Genomic DNA, 14463 nt, shown 5'->3' on the forward strand with positions numbered 1-14463 from the left:
CAGCTGCCCCAGCCGCGCTTATTTATTTATTTTCCAGTTTAATCTTTAAATTGCTCGGTATTTTTCTCCTCGGAGAAGCCTTTGTGTGTGGGGAGGGGCCGCTGGACACCTCTGCCCCTTAGCAAAGAGACAAAAAAAAAAAAGATTGAACCTAAAACAGCTGCACTTCTGCAGTCCAGAATGAACCTCCCCCAGGCCAGTGGATTGATGGCGTGTTTAGAAAGGCAAATCGCCGCTCTCCCCCAGAGGAGCCCTCCGTGCCCTCTGCCCTTTCCCAGAGAGAGCAGCTGTCCGGCGAGGGGCTGTGCGTGCGGTGGAAAATCGGCCCCTTCATTGAGGCACAAGAGCCGGTGTGTTTACGGGTTGGCTTCTACTCGAAGCTTAGGGATGTGTTTTGATATCCAGTTGCAGGAAAGGGTTCCTCCCCCCTCCTGGTTTTGTATACAAAGTGCTCTCTTACCGCTGGGGACATGGCCCTGTAGGCAGAGAACAAATTCCAGGCAGCTCTTGAAGCAAAATTCCCTCCTGAGATGGCTTCTGAAATTGGGTATAGACTGCCTGTGTTGGTTTTTTTTTTCTTTCTTTCTTTTCTGTGTAGGCAAAGACATTTAGCTGAAAACATCATGCGGATGTAATGCTTTGTAGTGGCTGTGTGCTTTCTTGAAATGCTGGAATTTGTATAAATGTAAGGAACTTGGAGTTGAATGAATTTTTCCTTTTTTTCTGGTTTGTTCATAAAATGGAACATTTTTATATAATCACTCTAATTATTTCCTTTTTTCTGGGAGAAAAAAAAACTCTCCATGGAGTCACGGAGAGGGAAAAGGAGATTAACTGTCGCGTGTTTTCAAATGGCATTGGTACGTTCTTTTGTGTTTGTGCTACGAGGAACTAAATATTTGACTTGATTAACTTAAAAAGTTGGCGTTTATACAAAATGGATTTACTGAAAGATTGAAGGTGCGTATTGGAGCACTTTGAGGTGGTTGTGGTGGGAGGGTTTGAAGTGCTGCGTGGGGCCAGAGCTGCGCTGGCCCCTCGGGTCTCCACAGGGAAACTCGGCCCCTTGTGCCCGTCAGGCGTCTCCCTGCAGCTGCCCGACCTGTTTTCTCGCCCTGGGAAGCGCTGAGGCCGTGGAAGATCTTGCTGCAAGGAAGGGGGGTGGGTCTGTGCATGGTCCTGCCACCTTCTCACGTCCGTCCCCAAATCAAAGCCTTGCCTGCGCTCCTGTGTCCGTCCTGGCGTCTGCTCTCGGTGCCTGCGCCTTGCAGAGCTCAGCTTTTCTTTGTGCCGAGCCGCTCCAGGTGTCTGTGGCTCCGGGAGGTGGAGCGGGAAGGTGTAAGACGTGCTGGGGCACATCTGTGTGTCCTCCCTGGCGCAGGGCGCTCTGGCTCGGGGAGTCTGGGGCTGCGTGACGGGCGAGCCGGGACTCGCGGCCCCTCCGGACTCTGAGTAAGCGCCGAGGGTTTGGTTGCAATCCCCACAGCAGACAGAGCTGCCCGTGCAGTGAGTAGTATGGTGGAGTCAGGAGCACGTACGAGTTTCTGCCCCCCAACTCGAGCAGTTCCCAGCTATTTTCATTGCTTATTTCTGCTCTGAACAGCCGTTCCAGGAGCCCTGGTCACGTAGGCGTTAGCGGCTTTGACAGGCTGGAAACTGGAGATGTTACGTTTAGTGTTTCACAATTGTTTTTACCGTTCAGTTCTGCTTCTGCTTTTAAAAATGAACTCTTGTCCGTATCTCCATTTCATCAAAAACATTGCACAGGGTGAATTGATTATTAGTATTATTTTTTTATGTGCTGCTTTTTGTTGTGATGTTGTAATAGCGTTTTCTCAGATTGAAAACATAGAGATGAATGTTGTTTTAGAATGGGGGAAGAAAACCAAAAAAAAAACAAAACCAAAAACCAACGAAGCGCAACAGCCCTACCAAAACAGAAAACCCGCCAGTGAAGCCCTGGGCTCCATCTCTTACTTCGTGTGTGGCAGCCAACCTGTTAAGATTATTTTATTTTCTACTTATATTTAGATCGACTAAGTCTCCAGAAATGCTCCAAAGCCAAGTGGAGCGCATGGCAGTGTTGTGCCGCGTTCTGTGCTGCTCAGCAGAGCAGACAAATGTATTTCTCTGGGGTCAGCAAAGACTCGTCGTGTTAATCAATACTGAACCAGCAGCGTTCCCTTTGCAGTAACCCAGATGCAGAACCTACAACTGGTGGTGATTATTTTAACTGTGTAATTGTAACATGGCTGCGTGATGACAGTGTTTCCTGCAGATACTTCAAAGGAGGGTTCCTGACAAGTATATCTTTACAGCGTTTAATCTGTACTCTTTGTCTTTATGTTGTGGCTTTTGGACATGTGTTTGAAGTACTAAGTTTTTTATTTTTTTCCCACTCCTGTTTTTCTGTACATTAGAAGGTGGCAATACTCTGTAATAATGAAGTGTCTCAAGTGTGGGAATAAACCCAGGATTTTGGGGACTCCCACGGTGGCTTGTTGCTTTTGGTTAGTTCTGGATCCGTGCAATGACTAAGGTAAAAACTAGGAAGAGCTTCAAGTTACCATGAGGAAATGCCGGTGTGTTGTTTTTTTTTTTTTAAAAATAGCTTGAATCTTCTCTAAGCCTGTGTGGCTTTGTTTGGGGGAAAATAGGTTCTGTGCTGACCCGAGTCTTAACTGGGACAGTCTAATTACTCGGTGAAGAAATCCTTCTCGGAGGAAAGGAAATGCCCAGGACCAGAGCTGGTTAATTACATTTGGTAAAATTGCCCGGTGATGACTTAGTGACGAGGTTGGCCCCTCTCCCTCCCTCTGTGCCGAGTACCTGAATTTCAGGCTCGACAGTCTGCCTGCTGGATTGAAATTCTTCCTCGGTATTAAGATTTAATGGTGGTAGATACCTAGCAAGTAGTGGCAGGTATGGCTGCTTTTCAGTACAGCAAAGCAAATAATACTTGGAAATATTTACATGATGGTTGTTATTCTAATTGTATTTCCTTGATGAGGCTCTAGTAAAGGTGGTTTGCCTGCTGCCTCCATCGCAAGTGCCAACTGTGTGTATTGTGGTTGTAAAAGGCCGTGGAGAGAAACTGGTGTCTCCATAGCAAAGATTTTAGTGTTTCGTGATAAACTCATATATATTTTTACCCCATCTAATTTAAAACTGTCTGCACGATGCTTTACAGGCGTGATTTGTATGCAGCTTTTAAATATTTTCTCTTTCCTGCAGGAGAGATGAGAGGCACAGAGCTGCTGTTGGAGGGTGCAGAGCGCTGGGATTCTCAGCAAAGTGTCGGGTCATTTGTATGCCACTGGCGCACGGTCATAAAACATCCTCGCATAAATGTTAAAGGGAAGCTTGTGTAGTCAATTATTGGAAATCACCAGCATCCTAAACAGTGCAGATTTGTGCAGCCAGAGCCTTGTGGGGTGTGGGTGGGCAAACACTGTGGAGGGACAGGGACCGTCATCCTGGCTTGGAGTGGGTTCCACTGTACCTGGGATTTTCAAGCTTTCCTGTGTGAGAACTGGTGTTTTCTGGTGTATTTTCTCATGCAGCTGTTGGGTATTTAAAGACCTTAATGGGAGTCTGGGTGGCGGTGCCAGCTTCATCTGTGGCCGGTCACAGGTGATGCCAATTTGTAATCCTTTACAAGAATATAAAAATAAAAAAAATAAGAAGCAGCTTAAATGCTAATAGTGAAAAATCTGTTCAGCATGCAGTGTGTGTGTGTAGAAAGCGGGCACGGCGTTGGGCTGGGGAGTCTCTGTCAGCTGAGGGCTTTTAAAAATCAGTTCTAATTTTTATGCTGTATGTGGAATGGCTAATCCCATAAAAGCCTCGCACCTTTTGACAGATGAAACGCTGTTGCTCTTAACTTATTTGAGCAAAATATTTTTATAGATGGTATTAGCTCTGTGGCTCCGAGGGTAATGCAGTCCTTACACGAGAAAGATCTTGCTTTGATCTGACAGCTTTCAAGATCCATTTCCAATCACTGAGTTCCATTAACTCTGTTTATAATGGTGCCCTCAGACTTTTTTTTTTCTGTTTATGTGACTCTTTAGGGTGTTAACATTTCTGCGTATATGAGTTCTGTTTAATAAACCGAAAGAGTAATTGGGGTCAGAAAAAGAAATAATCCTGTTTGAAGGTGTGGTTAATTCTATCAGGTGTTTTGGGCTCCAAAATTCCTCCCCTTGATTCTTCAGTGTTTTCCCCCAAATTGTAGGATGTAGAAAAATGATCAAATTGCCACCAAAAGAAGCCAGTGGGGCAGGGTGGTCCTGTCCCTCTCAGCACCGCTGGCTCTGCCGGACTGCGCTGTGAGGACCCATCCTGGCCCTTCTGCACTTCTGGTAGTGAAAGGACACGAGCGCCTCAAAAGGACTTGTGAAACCTGTGTCTCTTCTAGTTAATTTTCATTTTCTTCCGTGTGTGGTGTGAATAGGTTGTTCTGCTTGTTGTGAACAGAGGCTGGAATTGTGTTTTGTGAGGGCCAAGGAGTTGGGGATGCTGCCCCAAATCAGCCTGAAGCCTGGGCAGTCCTGGTGGAGTGGGGTGGCGGTGACGGGGTGAAGCGGCTGCTGTAGCGGCAGAAAGTGCTGCTTTTTCTAGGTCAGGGTTGAAGGGCTGTCAGGGCGGTGATGTGGAGCATATATTACTGTCTGCATTGTCCCTGCCATATGGATGTGTGCAGCGCTGCCCTTGGCATTCATGCATTGAATTATTTATCCTCTAAAAATCCATAGGCAGCCTTGCTTCCCCTGCCTCAAAGAAAACCAAACTTATCCCATTAGTGTTTTTAAAATAAACCTTCCACTGTAAGTCATTGCAGTGGCAGGTGCGAACTATTGATTGTATATTGTGTTTATATTAGTAAACCAAAGGTTACAACATTTGACGTTGCGTGGAAACGTTGAAAGATTAATTCTGCTGTTCAGTGCAAGAGTGTTAGTGCTTGTGCTGGGTTCATATGTGAGTGAAGTGCATGCCTGTTTCTTCTTTGGCAACAACATTTACAGGCTTTGAAAATGGAAATGGGAGAGAACTTTTTAGCATGTGTAAAAGCAGCTTTGTTTAAGCTCTGTATCTTTTTAAGAGACTGACAGCTTTGCAGTATAGAAGAGGTCTAAAATAATTTACCTTTAGAGCAGCATAATGCGGCTAAAACTGTATCACAGGCATGGCAAAGAAGGGAGATGTTACCCTGTAAAACATGCACCGTGGTCCAGAGGCAGCCTGGGCCAGATTCTGGAAATAAATACTGTGCTGTGCTCAGTATCTTGATAGGAAATGAAAGTATGTGTAATTAGGAACTCCTAAAAAAAATACATTAAATAGCTTTAAAGGAAAATAAGGTGAATGGAAACTTCATTATTAAGTATAAAATTCTTAACTGCGGCTCCTGGTGCATCTTAGTTTTCAATAAAGCAGCCATGCAAGTGCTCCCCTCCCCCTGTGCACAGTGTTATCAGCTTATCTGGGCAGGAGTTCAGAGCCGTAAAAACTATATCCTGCTTACACCTTCCAGCCTATCCTATGACCTGCTCTGTGTAAACAAGTTGTACCAGGAGCTCCACATTACTAGTGAGCAGCTGGATTTTCTGCGGGCTGGTTGAGGCCGGGAGCAGCCAGGCTGAAGTTCCACCAAGTTCTTGTTGGGAATGGTGTCCTGAGAGCCGTGACAGAGCTGGTGTCCTGCTGGCTGTGGTGGTGCTGGGACCCTGGGAAAAGCCATTGTCTTTGGGATAGACTGCACACTTTGGGTGTTTTCCACATTGCGTGGCGTGATGGCTGTTGCAGATTGTTGTAAGGACACAGGCTGCTCGCTGCACCGACTGTCCTTCTGCCATGGCATCGCGCCTCGGACGGACTGAAGATGTAAGCCTATTTATAACGTACTGCTATAGTGATATCTTTAGATAGCTGGATAAGATTAGCCATGCCGATGCTGGGAAGAGATATAGGTAGGTGCGGGGAAGGGGGGTGTGTGTGGGGGAAACAAACATCCTGCCCATGGCTGGTGGTTTAAATAGCACCGGCTGAGCTGGTGCTCTAGTTACAGGCTTTGGCTGCTTCCCACAGCGAGCTGTCTCCTTGGTTTCATCTTGCAGTGAGGCACAGGCAGACGCGCTTACCCAACAAGATCGTGGGTCTGCGACAAGCAAGCCTGTGTGTTTCCGTGTGTAAAACTACCTTTCTGAGCAGTCCCAGAATTGAATGCGCTAGCCGAGTTTGACGAGGAAATTTGCGCTCCTTGAACATTGACCTTTGACTCCAACTCTTTGTCTTACCAGCTCAGAACAGACATGTGAGAGTATGCAAATTTTGAAAATGAGGAGAGCTCCTACCTGCAGTATCTCCTCTGGGTTCCTTCCTGGCTGTAGCTGTCCCTTGTCCCCACAGGTTGCAGGTGGTGGCCGTCCCACTCGTGTTGGGGACTCTCTGGCTTTGCCAACAGCCTAGGAGGCTCCTGGGTTTGTGACCCTCGTCTGAGGTGCCCGGCATGACTCAGAGCTGCTCTGTTGTGGCGAATTAAATCACCTTCCCATGTGATCAGCGCTGGTACTGGGGTGTTAAACTTGTTCTGTGGGGAGAGCTGGATTGCCTTTGAGTTAGCCCTAAGAGATCAGATGAGAAGTCAACTTTGTGGCTTTTTCCTGGTGTGCTGAGTAGTGCTTCTTAATGAGAAAGCTACAGGTTGTGGTCTTAAAATGCTGAATTTCCTTCAGCAGTCTGCTCGGTCTGCTGACTTCCTCTGCCTCACCCACCATCGTGTTTCTTCCCCCTTCAGTCTGTCCCTTCCCTCCTGTGGTAGAGGTTCTGCTCGGCTCTGCTCTCGCCTTGGTCCTCCTCATCCAGGCTTCTTGTCTCTAATTTTAGCCTGTCTGCCTTTTGACGTTCCCTCCCGTCTGTTCCTGCCTTTCTGCTTTTCTCTGAGATCATCCTCTCGAGATCTGGGCCTTGTTTTCGCATGGTGGGAGGAAACTGCTTGAGAATGGAGTGAAGCTGCAGGAGGTGAAGGATCTGGGGGTGCGGAGACTTCTGCCAGGGATGAGATTTTGGGGTGCTGGCAGTGTCAGGTCTGTTGTTGTATGCCTGTTGTGTGTACCACTAATGGCTTGTCACTGTCACCACTTATTGTCTGTGGTTAGACCGGCTCTTTGAATCTTTGTCATATGGATTTGTCCTGTGTTTGAACAATAGGACTCTTTTCCACCATGTTACCAGTGATAGTTGTAGGCAGAATTTACTCTTAGGGAGCAGTGAAGGGGATGGCAATCTGCAAGAATCCTTCTGATGGTGTATGCACAGAGCTGTTACCTTGTCTGTCTGATGCTAATTCACTCCATGCAGGCTGCAATAGAGCCGGGTGCACGGCAGGTCTGGCAATCCCCGATCCCCTTGTACTAGGGTGCGAAAGGTGCAAGCCCTATGTTGCTTCCCTGGAACTGTACTTCACGTTAGCATGTGTTTGCTTACATTTACAGAGAAAATGGCTTTTCCGATGCAGATGTGTTTTTGACACGGTAAGCCGGTTCTCTGCAAAAGGCTGAGGGTACCCGACCCCCAAGCTCGGCATCCCAAAAGGTGCCTTGACCTGGTGGGATCCACCTGCGTGAGGATGGTGCTGCGGGCATGATCTCATTTGTGCCCAGAATATAAATACTTGCTGCTGCAGACATGCAGCCTGTGGTTTTAGAAGCGCATTTGTGAAAACAACATTCAGCCCCTCCACTGCTGCAGCAAAGAGCTTCAGCAGAAACCCAATCCTGGCAATTAGGGAAGGTTTTAAAAGGAACCTAGCAACTGCTACGGTAGTTCCATTTGCAGATTTGGTTTTTTTTTTTAGCCTGAGGTTTGTAGCTGTTTTCTTTGCGTTGTGTGGAGACAGTCTGCGTATCTCTGTAGAAAGGTGGAGGGAGTCGTGGTTGCGCTGAGATCAGTGACTGAATGAGCTGAAATGCTGGTGGTGCCGCCATGGGCTCTGCAGCAAGCGCGGCGCAGGGACGGGGATGGACCTGCCAGGGTGTGTTGGGTGTTTGTGGGGAACCCGAGCTCACCTGTGCAGAGTTTTGTTACTTTCTGACCTGACTTGCTTGTGTCAACAGTCGCAGCAAGTGATTAACGAATGGTGCTTTCCCCGAGCGTGGTTATGTAAAATGTTAATATGCCGCGTTTTTTTCAGATTGGCTGTATAACGTGTGCAGGGCTTTAAGCTGAACTTCAAAGAAGGTAGTTTGCTTTATGGCTGAACCTATGAGCAGTTTTATGTGCAGGGTGGAGTGAACTTGTGGAGAATATTGCAGTTTTCCCACTGTCATAAAAACTTATGATCCTCATGATTCGAGTATTGTTCTGTAGGTGGAGGCACGAGGCAGATGCAGAGGTCGGGGAGCGCGTACGGAGCAAGTTCAGATGTGCCAGCGGAGTCAATGGCGCCTTCTGTGTTCCCAGCTTGCTGAAATGGGTTCAAAAAGCGCCTTGTGCTCTTTCTGAGTCTTCCTCAGAAGCTGCACCTGTGTTACCCGCGAACACACAGCCCATTTCCATGGGAAAGGAACTTGGCAGGGGACGTGAGCCGCGGCTCAGAGGGGGCTTTTTTCCAATGCACTATTTTAAAGCGTTCTTAAACGTGGCGTTTCAGAGGGGAAAAGAGACTGATAGTCAGTTTATAACCTACTTTCTTTCTTTGTGCTTTTCTTTGGGGTACAAGCCAAATGAATTAAAAAAAAAAAGTGGCTACCTCTTGAATGAACCTCATTGCAATTTACTGAATTCCTGCTTCAGAAGATATTTAAAAACTGAGTTATTCCCTAAAAAAAGGACTGTTTAGGCTAAGTGATTGTGGTAGGAGAGTAAGATAACCTTCTAAAGCCTCAGTTGTGGTCTTTTCTAAAAGTATCTGGTGCAGGATTCTCATTGACTTGTGCTGCTTTTGAACCTGGGGAGGTACAAGACTCTCCGAGCTGTAGAGTCAACGCTGCAAATTCTGAGCTATAGAACAGTTTTCAATAAATAAGTTATAGCTGATTAAAATAAGTCACTATTCCAGTTTCAGTCAGATCTCTAGAAATATTCTGAGTGCCTTAGTCTCTCGTTTAAAACATTTTCTCCTGGGATGAGGAGGTACATATATGCTCTTTGTTTGCAGCCAGGAAAATTAAAGGATCACAACATTCAAAAATGCACATGCTAGATCTTCTGAAAAACTGTTCCTCAAAGGATGTATACTAGATCTAAATGTGCAAATACCTTTGTTAAGGTGGTTTGTTTTCCATTCTGTTAGCTTGGAGAATTCTGAATACATTAAAACTTGAAGAAATAAAAAAAGACTACGATCCTTATCTTTGGCTGATCCATTAGCTGTTCCAGCCTTTTATTTATTTTTGTAAACACATGTGTGAATGTAAACATTCTATCCAGAATGGCCTTGCAAATGTTTCTGCATTAACATATATTGTCATGGAGAATAATTTTCATTTAACTGTAATTTGCTTTATATTTTCCTCCGCGGTTGCCGTGGCAACGCGCTCGGATGTGGCGGCTGCTCAGAGCTGGGTGATGCTTTGCTCTCTAATGGACCTCTGTTAATCACCGCCCTGCTCACCCAAGGAACTGGGATTATTTGCAGCAGGCACTTTATATAAATAAACTTGTAAGATGCCTGTGGTACCTCAGCTTAATATTCAGAGTTATCAAGGGTGCTTTTCTGTTTTGCAGAAGTTTTAAGAACTGTCTATGGTGATTGTGGAATTGATATATATTTACTTAAGTTTAGTGTCTCTTAGACTTCATTTTCAATTAATTTGCTGTAATAGCCTGACTAGCAATGCTCTTTGCTATGGCTCGACTTAAGACATTAAATGTCTGAAACACAGCGATGAAACATTTGTTGTCCTTTTCTTTGCATAAAAAGTTGAGTTGCTTTTCCTAATGATGTGTCTGTGCCTTCCTGGGGGTGGTTGCAGCTGGGTGAACACCTTTCGACCTCAGACGTGGCACCTGAGAGCAGCTTTGGCCAGCACTGGTACCAGAGCACTTAGTCACACTTAGAAGGAAAAAACCCAAAACCAAAACAAAACCCCAAACATTTGCATTTGGCCAAGAGCAGGTAGAAGTGGGGGGAAGATGGATTTTAGTTCCATTTGTTGCCCGTCTCTGGATTTGGGGTCTATTTTGCGTGTTTCCTTTTTGGCCCCCATGTCCTCCACCTTGTGCTGTGGCTGCTGTTCTTACCTGTGCCCGTGTTTCCCTCGGATTTCCTGCTGCCCGTGCTCGGATGCCTGATGTTCTAGGGTACGCTGAGGAAACAGAAGGCTGCTGGTCTCTGCTTTCTGGATGGCTTGTTGAAGCCTTGGAAGGACCTGCTACCGAGATCCGAGTCGTGGTGGCATTGGTTCAAGCTGAACTTGTCAATTAGCAAGTGATTCATTTTTGCTTAGTAGATTGAGCTAAAGGAGAGAAAAATCAACCACATGGGATTCTCTTTTGTCTGTGTACTTTCATGGCAGAAACCTTAAATTGTAACTTAGAGGCTTGAATTTCACTTGCCTCCCCAGAATCCTCAAACTGAATTTTTAGGTTGGTTTTAGGTCTTAGAGGAAATGCGTGTGTTGGCCCTTTGCTGCTCTTCGGGGTGAGACGCCCAGTGTTGGTTACGCAAGCCCGGGTGACTCCGGCACGTGGACGCATTCGGGTACATATGGTCTCGCAGTTATTTCTCGGTACTTTACAGAAGGAATTGAGTAACATTTGGTTCTATAATGCAGCATTAAGAAACCAGGCATTTTTTCCTGCAATGCCGTATAAACAAGTGCTGATGACATCCTATTTAAAGTGTTTGGAGGGGGAAGGGCTGACTCCAGCTTTATTTTTCTTATACCTACACACCATATTTTAGTAGAATTTTGCTTGCCGTCTGTGAAAGCTGTGCACTGGTATAAATTGGCCATTTTTCTAAGGTGTATATGCACAGTGGTGTGTGTGCTTTGTTCCTCAGCGCTGCTGCCCTGTGCCCATCACTGCATGGCTCATGTTGGTGCGTTTTTGCCGATGTGAATTGTAGTCCGAGGCTGGTCTCATTTTAATAAAAGTCTGAGAAGTGGCTGGGCTGTAGTCAGGAATTTTGGGTCTCCTGTAGACACCTTGCATCCCTCCCCTTTTTTTAATGTCACATAAATGCGCAGAATTGACCATTAATTTGTGGTCTTAAGCGACATGTTTGGGATACTCAAATATGCCTCTTCAAACAGGGTAGGGAATGTGTTCTGACAATGCCGACATCTCTAAGCTATCAGATGGGACAATTTATGGAACAACTAACACCTTCTCCCTGTAATTCATAGGTTTATCTGAATTTTATTCCATTTTTGCTTGACTTCAGCTACCCAAAAATCAAGTGTTCCATACTAGGTGCTTTGTAACTTGGAAGTATTTTGTTTGAGAATTTAGTGTTATGTAATAGCATAAGAAAATACTAGGAGCTGGTGTCGAGTTGCTATTTCCGGTATCATAGGAACAGCTTCACGTGGGACTGAAGGTGGAGGTGCACGATGGGTGTTTAGCCTGTGGTTTGGGTCAAGGAGATGTCATTATATCGATGGAACACGGCTGGGCAGCCTGCTTAACGTTTTTAGAACAAGTGGAAAACCCACACGACCCTGTGGTCTGTATGTAAATGGGTGCAAATGACGGCTAACGCAGGGACAGCATTTGGTTTTTGACTTTTTCCCAGTCTGAGGCAGCTGTCTCAGCAAAGCTTTGAGGTATGTTTTCCTGAGGGTTGCTTGATGAATTATATTGTGAGCATAGTTGTGGTGACTAAGTGACCTTCCGTGGACTCATTGACTAGACTCCTGCACCTGAAAATTGGGTTAAACATTCGTTAGCACTGCAAGAGCAGAATGGCTTCTGTGGCAGAGAGAGTATTTGACTCATTCTGGAGCTTCACTTTGAGAACGTTTTAAGGTTCTCTTAATTGCTCTTGGGTTTGGTCTGACAGCTAATACCTTATCAGAAGTCATGAAAAAGTGTTACTTGGAGATAAAACACCGTAAAGTTAAACTGTCATTCTGCTCCCTCCTTTTCTTGGCCACCCAGGCTGCGTTTGAGGCACTTTTCTCCCATGCGGTGCCTGACGGATGGTGCCGAACGTGGCTCTGTTGGTTGGTTGGGGCTATGGGAAGGGCAGTTTCTGACACAGACAAACAGTGCGAATGGGGCTGGGCTGTGGGGCAGCGACGAGTTCAGAGGAGCTGCTGCGTGTGGGGTTTCCGCAGGAGCGGGTGAGTTGTTTCCCTGTGCTCCGAGTGGCCTCTTCCCAACCAGCCTCTCGGGGCGCAGGGAGATTGACCTCCCACATTCACTGCAACCTGGAGACCCACACCGTACTGCTGCCTTGCCAGCCTTTGTACCTAAAAATACATTTGTGCTGCTGCACAACGGGCTCAAGGCACGTTAATCCTTTTTTCTTTAAGAAGGAGACTTGTGTTACTGGCTGAACTATGGGGTAAATAATATTTTTGCTGCACAGCGTTACCATTTTTCTTCTTTCAATAGAGAAATGTGGTGGGAATAATTGTTCTGGTTGGAATTCCCTCTCTGACAACAATAGCAGAAATGGGGTGGGGCTGTTTGCAAATGTTTAATGATGAGAAGTTTTAGAGGAGCGAGCTCTCCCGGGCTGCTCAGCCTTCCACGTGATTCCCGTCGCTGTTTAGTCTCCGGCAGAAGCGGCGCCGTTCTCGCAACTGGCTGCTTGAATAGTTTTGGCCACTTCTGTCTCTTCTGAGCACAACTGCTTGAGAATGCTTTGTCTGCGGCGGGTCTCCCTTGCTCTACTGCATTATCTCATTCAGCCACGTTAATTTGGTTGTAATTCAGCACTTTTTCCCTGGATGAGGAGGAATGAAAGCCTACCAGGAGAACACCCCTGAGTTTGGAGTTGTTGCCGCCTCCATGCAGTGATCCATCCGGCGGGCAGACAGCTCGCTGCACTCCACACCTCCCTGGAGTTCAGGCAAATTCAGACATTGTGCTTTGGCGTTTCTGCCTTACGGAGTCTCAGCGGTGAAGCTTCTGTTTATTGTCAGGCTTTGTTTCTAGGTAACTTTGGAGGATATTTTCTGGTAGCGGCAGGAGAAGGGCTGGTTTAGACCCAGTGCCAGTAGCCGTAGGTGAGTTTCCTGCCTCTCATTGAACAGCTCAGCAGCTGATGTTCTCGCGGCAAGTTGTAACTTGCAATCCTGCTGCTTGTTCCCTGGGGAAGCGCAATGGGCGTCTGAGATCTGGGAGAGAGAACGACTTGCACCAAACCTTGCATGTGTGTAGCTCTGGTCTCTGTGCTGTTTTCTCTGTGTTTCTAAGAGAGATGAGACATGGTTTTTACCTGTCAAGATATTTGAGATTCAGCGTGTATCTTCCTCCTGCTGTGTTTGGCTGACCTGGACTCATGTGGATATGGGAGCTCATCTACTGGACTTGCACCGGCTGCACCTGCCGTGGTTCTCGGACCTGCCGCTGCTGCTGGTTGGCAACAGGGCTCAGACAACAGAAAACATTTGTAAGGGAACTTTCTGTGGAATATGGATGGCATCGGAGGGACTCGGGCTTAAAATTAGAAGCTGTTTATGATGCACAGTTGTAGTTGTTTACCTTGAACTGTAATTATCTTATTTCCTGAGTTAAAAACGTCACGTCAGCTTGCTGGAGCAAGATTTGATGACAAAGGAATTGTTTTTAGCCACCAGCAGAGCAAAGAACACTTCGAATGTGTGTCTAAATATGATTTTATAACCTAAAGTATAGCGCACTCAGGGTTTTAAATTGGCTCTGGAAGTTGCGTGGGCTTATGGGTAGGCCATTTGGCCAGGGATCAAGGGACTGGGTTTAATCCGAACTCCCTGTCCTTTTGTCCTCTGAGCGCTTTCCTTGCCACCCCCTGCGCTGTTTGTTTGCAGGAAGGGCTCTGCCCTTTCGCCGCTGTGTGCAGGGTTTCTCGGGGTGTGGTTTCATGCACGGCAGGTTCACTGTATGCCCCCGCGTCCTGTTCACCCCTCCTGCGCTGGGCGGCCGGGGGCAGAGGAAGATGAGCAGGTTTTCTGCTGGGCTGGCGGGTTAAGCTGATTTATGGCCACATGGCGGTGGGAGAGGCTGGGGATACGGGGCAGATCTCCCCGCTCCGTGTCACTGGGAATGTCACCTCCAGCCCTCCTGAGGCACTGGGTACCGCTGCCACACACAGACACACGTTGGACTTATTCTATTATTTGATCTTCGTGCCCTCCTCCTGCCGTTCCCCAGACCTGCTGCTGCCAGGGGGTTCATTTTTCAGGAGAATGGAACACGTGAGGGGAGCAAATTCTTTAATGAGGGCAACTGCTGCTTAAACTCGTTCAGGGCTTATAATAGAAGGGGGAAAAATAATCAGTGGAAGCTGTAGGTGCTTTCCAT

At 46.7% G+C, this 14463-nt stretch overlaps 1 protein-coding gene across 4 annotated transcripts in view; it reads left to right on the top strand.

The window, feature by feature from the left end:
• Window positions 1-14463, top strand: part of ANKRD11 (ankyrin repeat domain containing 11) — a 136871-nt gene that overhangs the window by 838 nt on the left and 121570 nt on the right. Inside the window, exon 1 of one of the 4 annotated variants that reach the window (XM_065028720.1) lies at window positions 478-860. The exons of the other annotated variants lie outside the window; for them this stretch is intronic. The gene's annotated coding sequence lies outside the window, so the exon portion shown is untranslated. Of the gene's footprint in view, window positions 1-477; window positions 861-14463 lie in introns of those variants that run through there. 4 annotated transcript variants of the gene reach the window in all.

The sequence above is a fragment of the Columba livia genome, chromosome 13 (genome assembly GCF_036013475.1).
Source record: "Columba livia isolate bColLiv1 breed racing homer chromosome 13, bColLiv1.pat.W.v2, whole genome shotgun sequence".
Lineage (NCBI taxonomy): Eukaryota > Metazoa > Chordata > Aves > Columbiformes > Columbidae > Columba > Columba livia.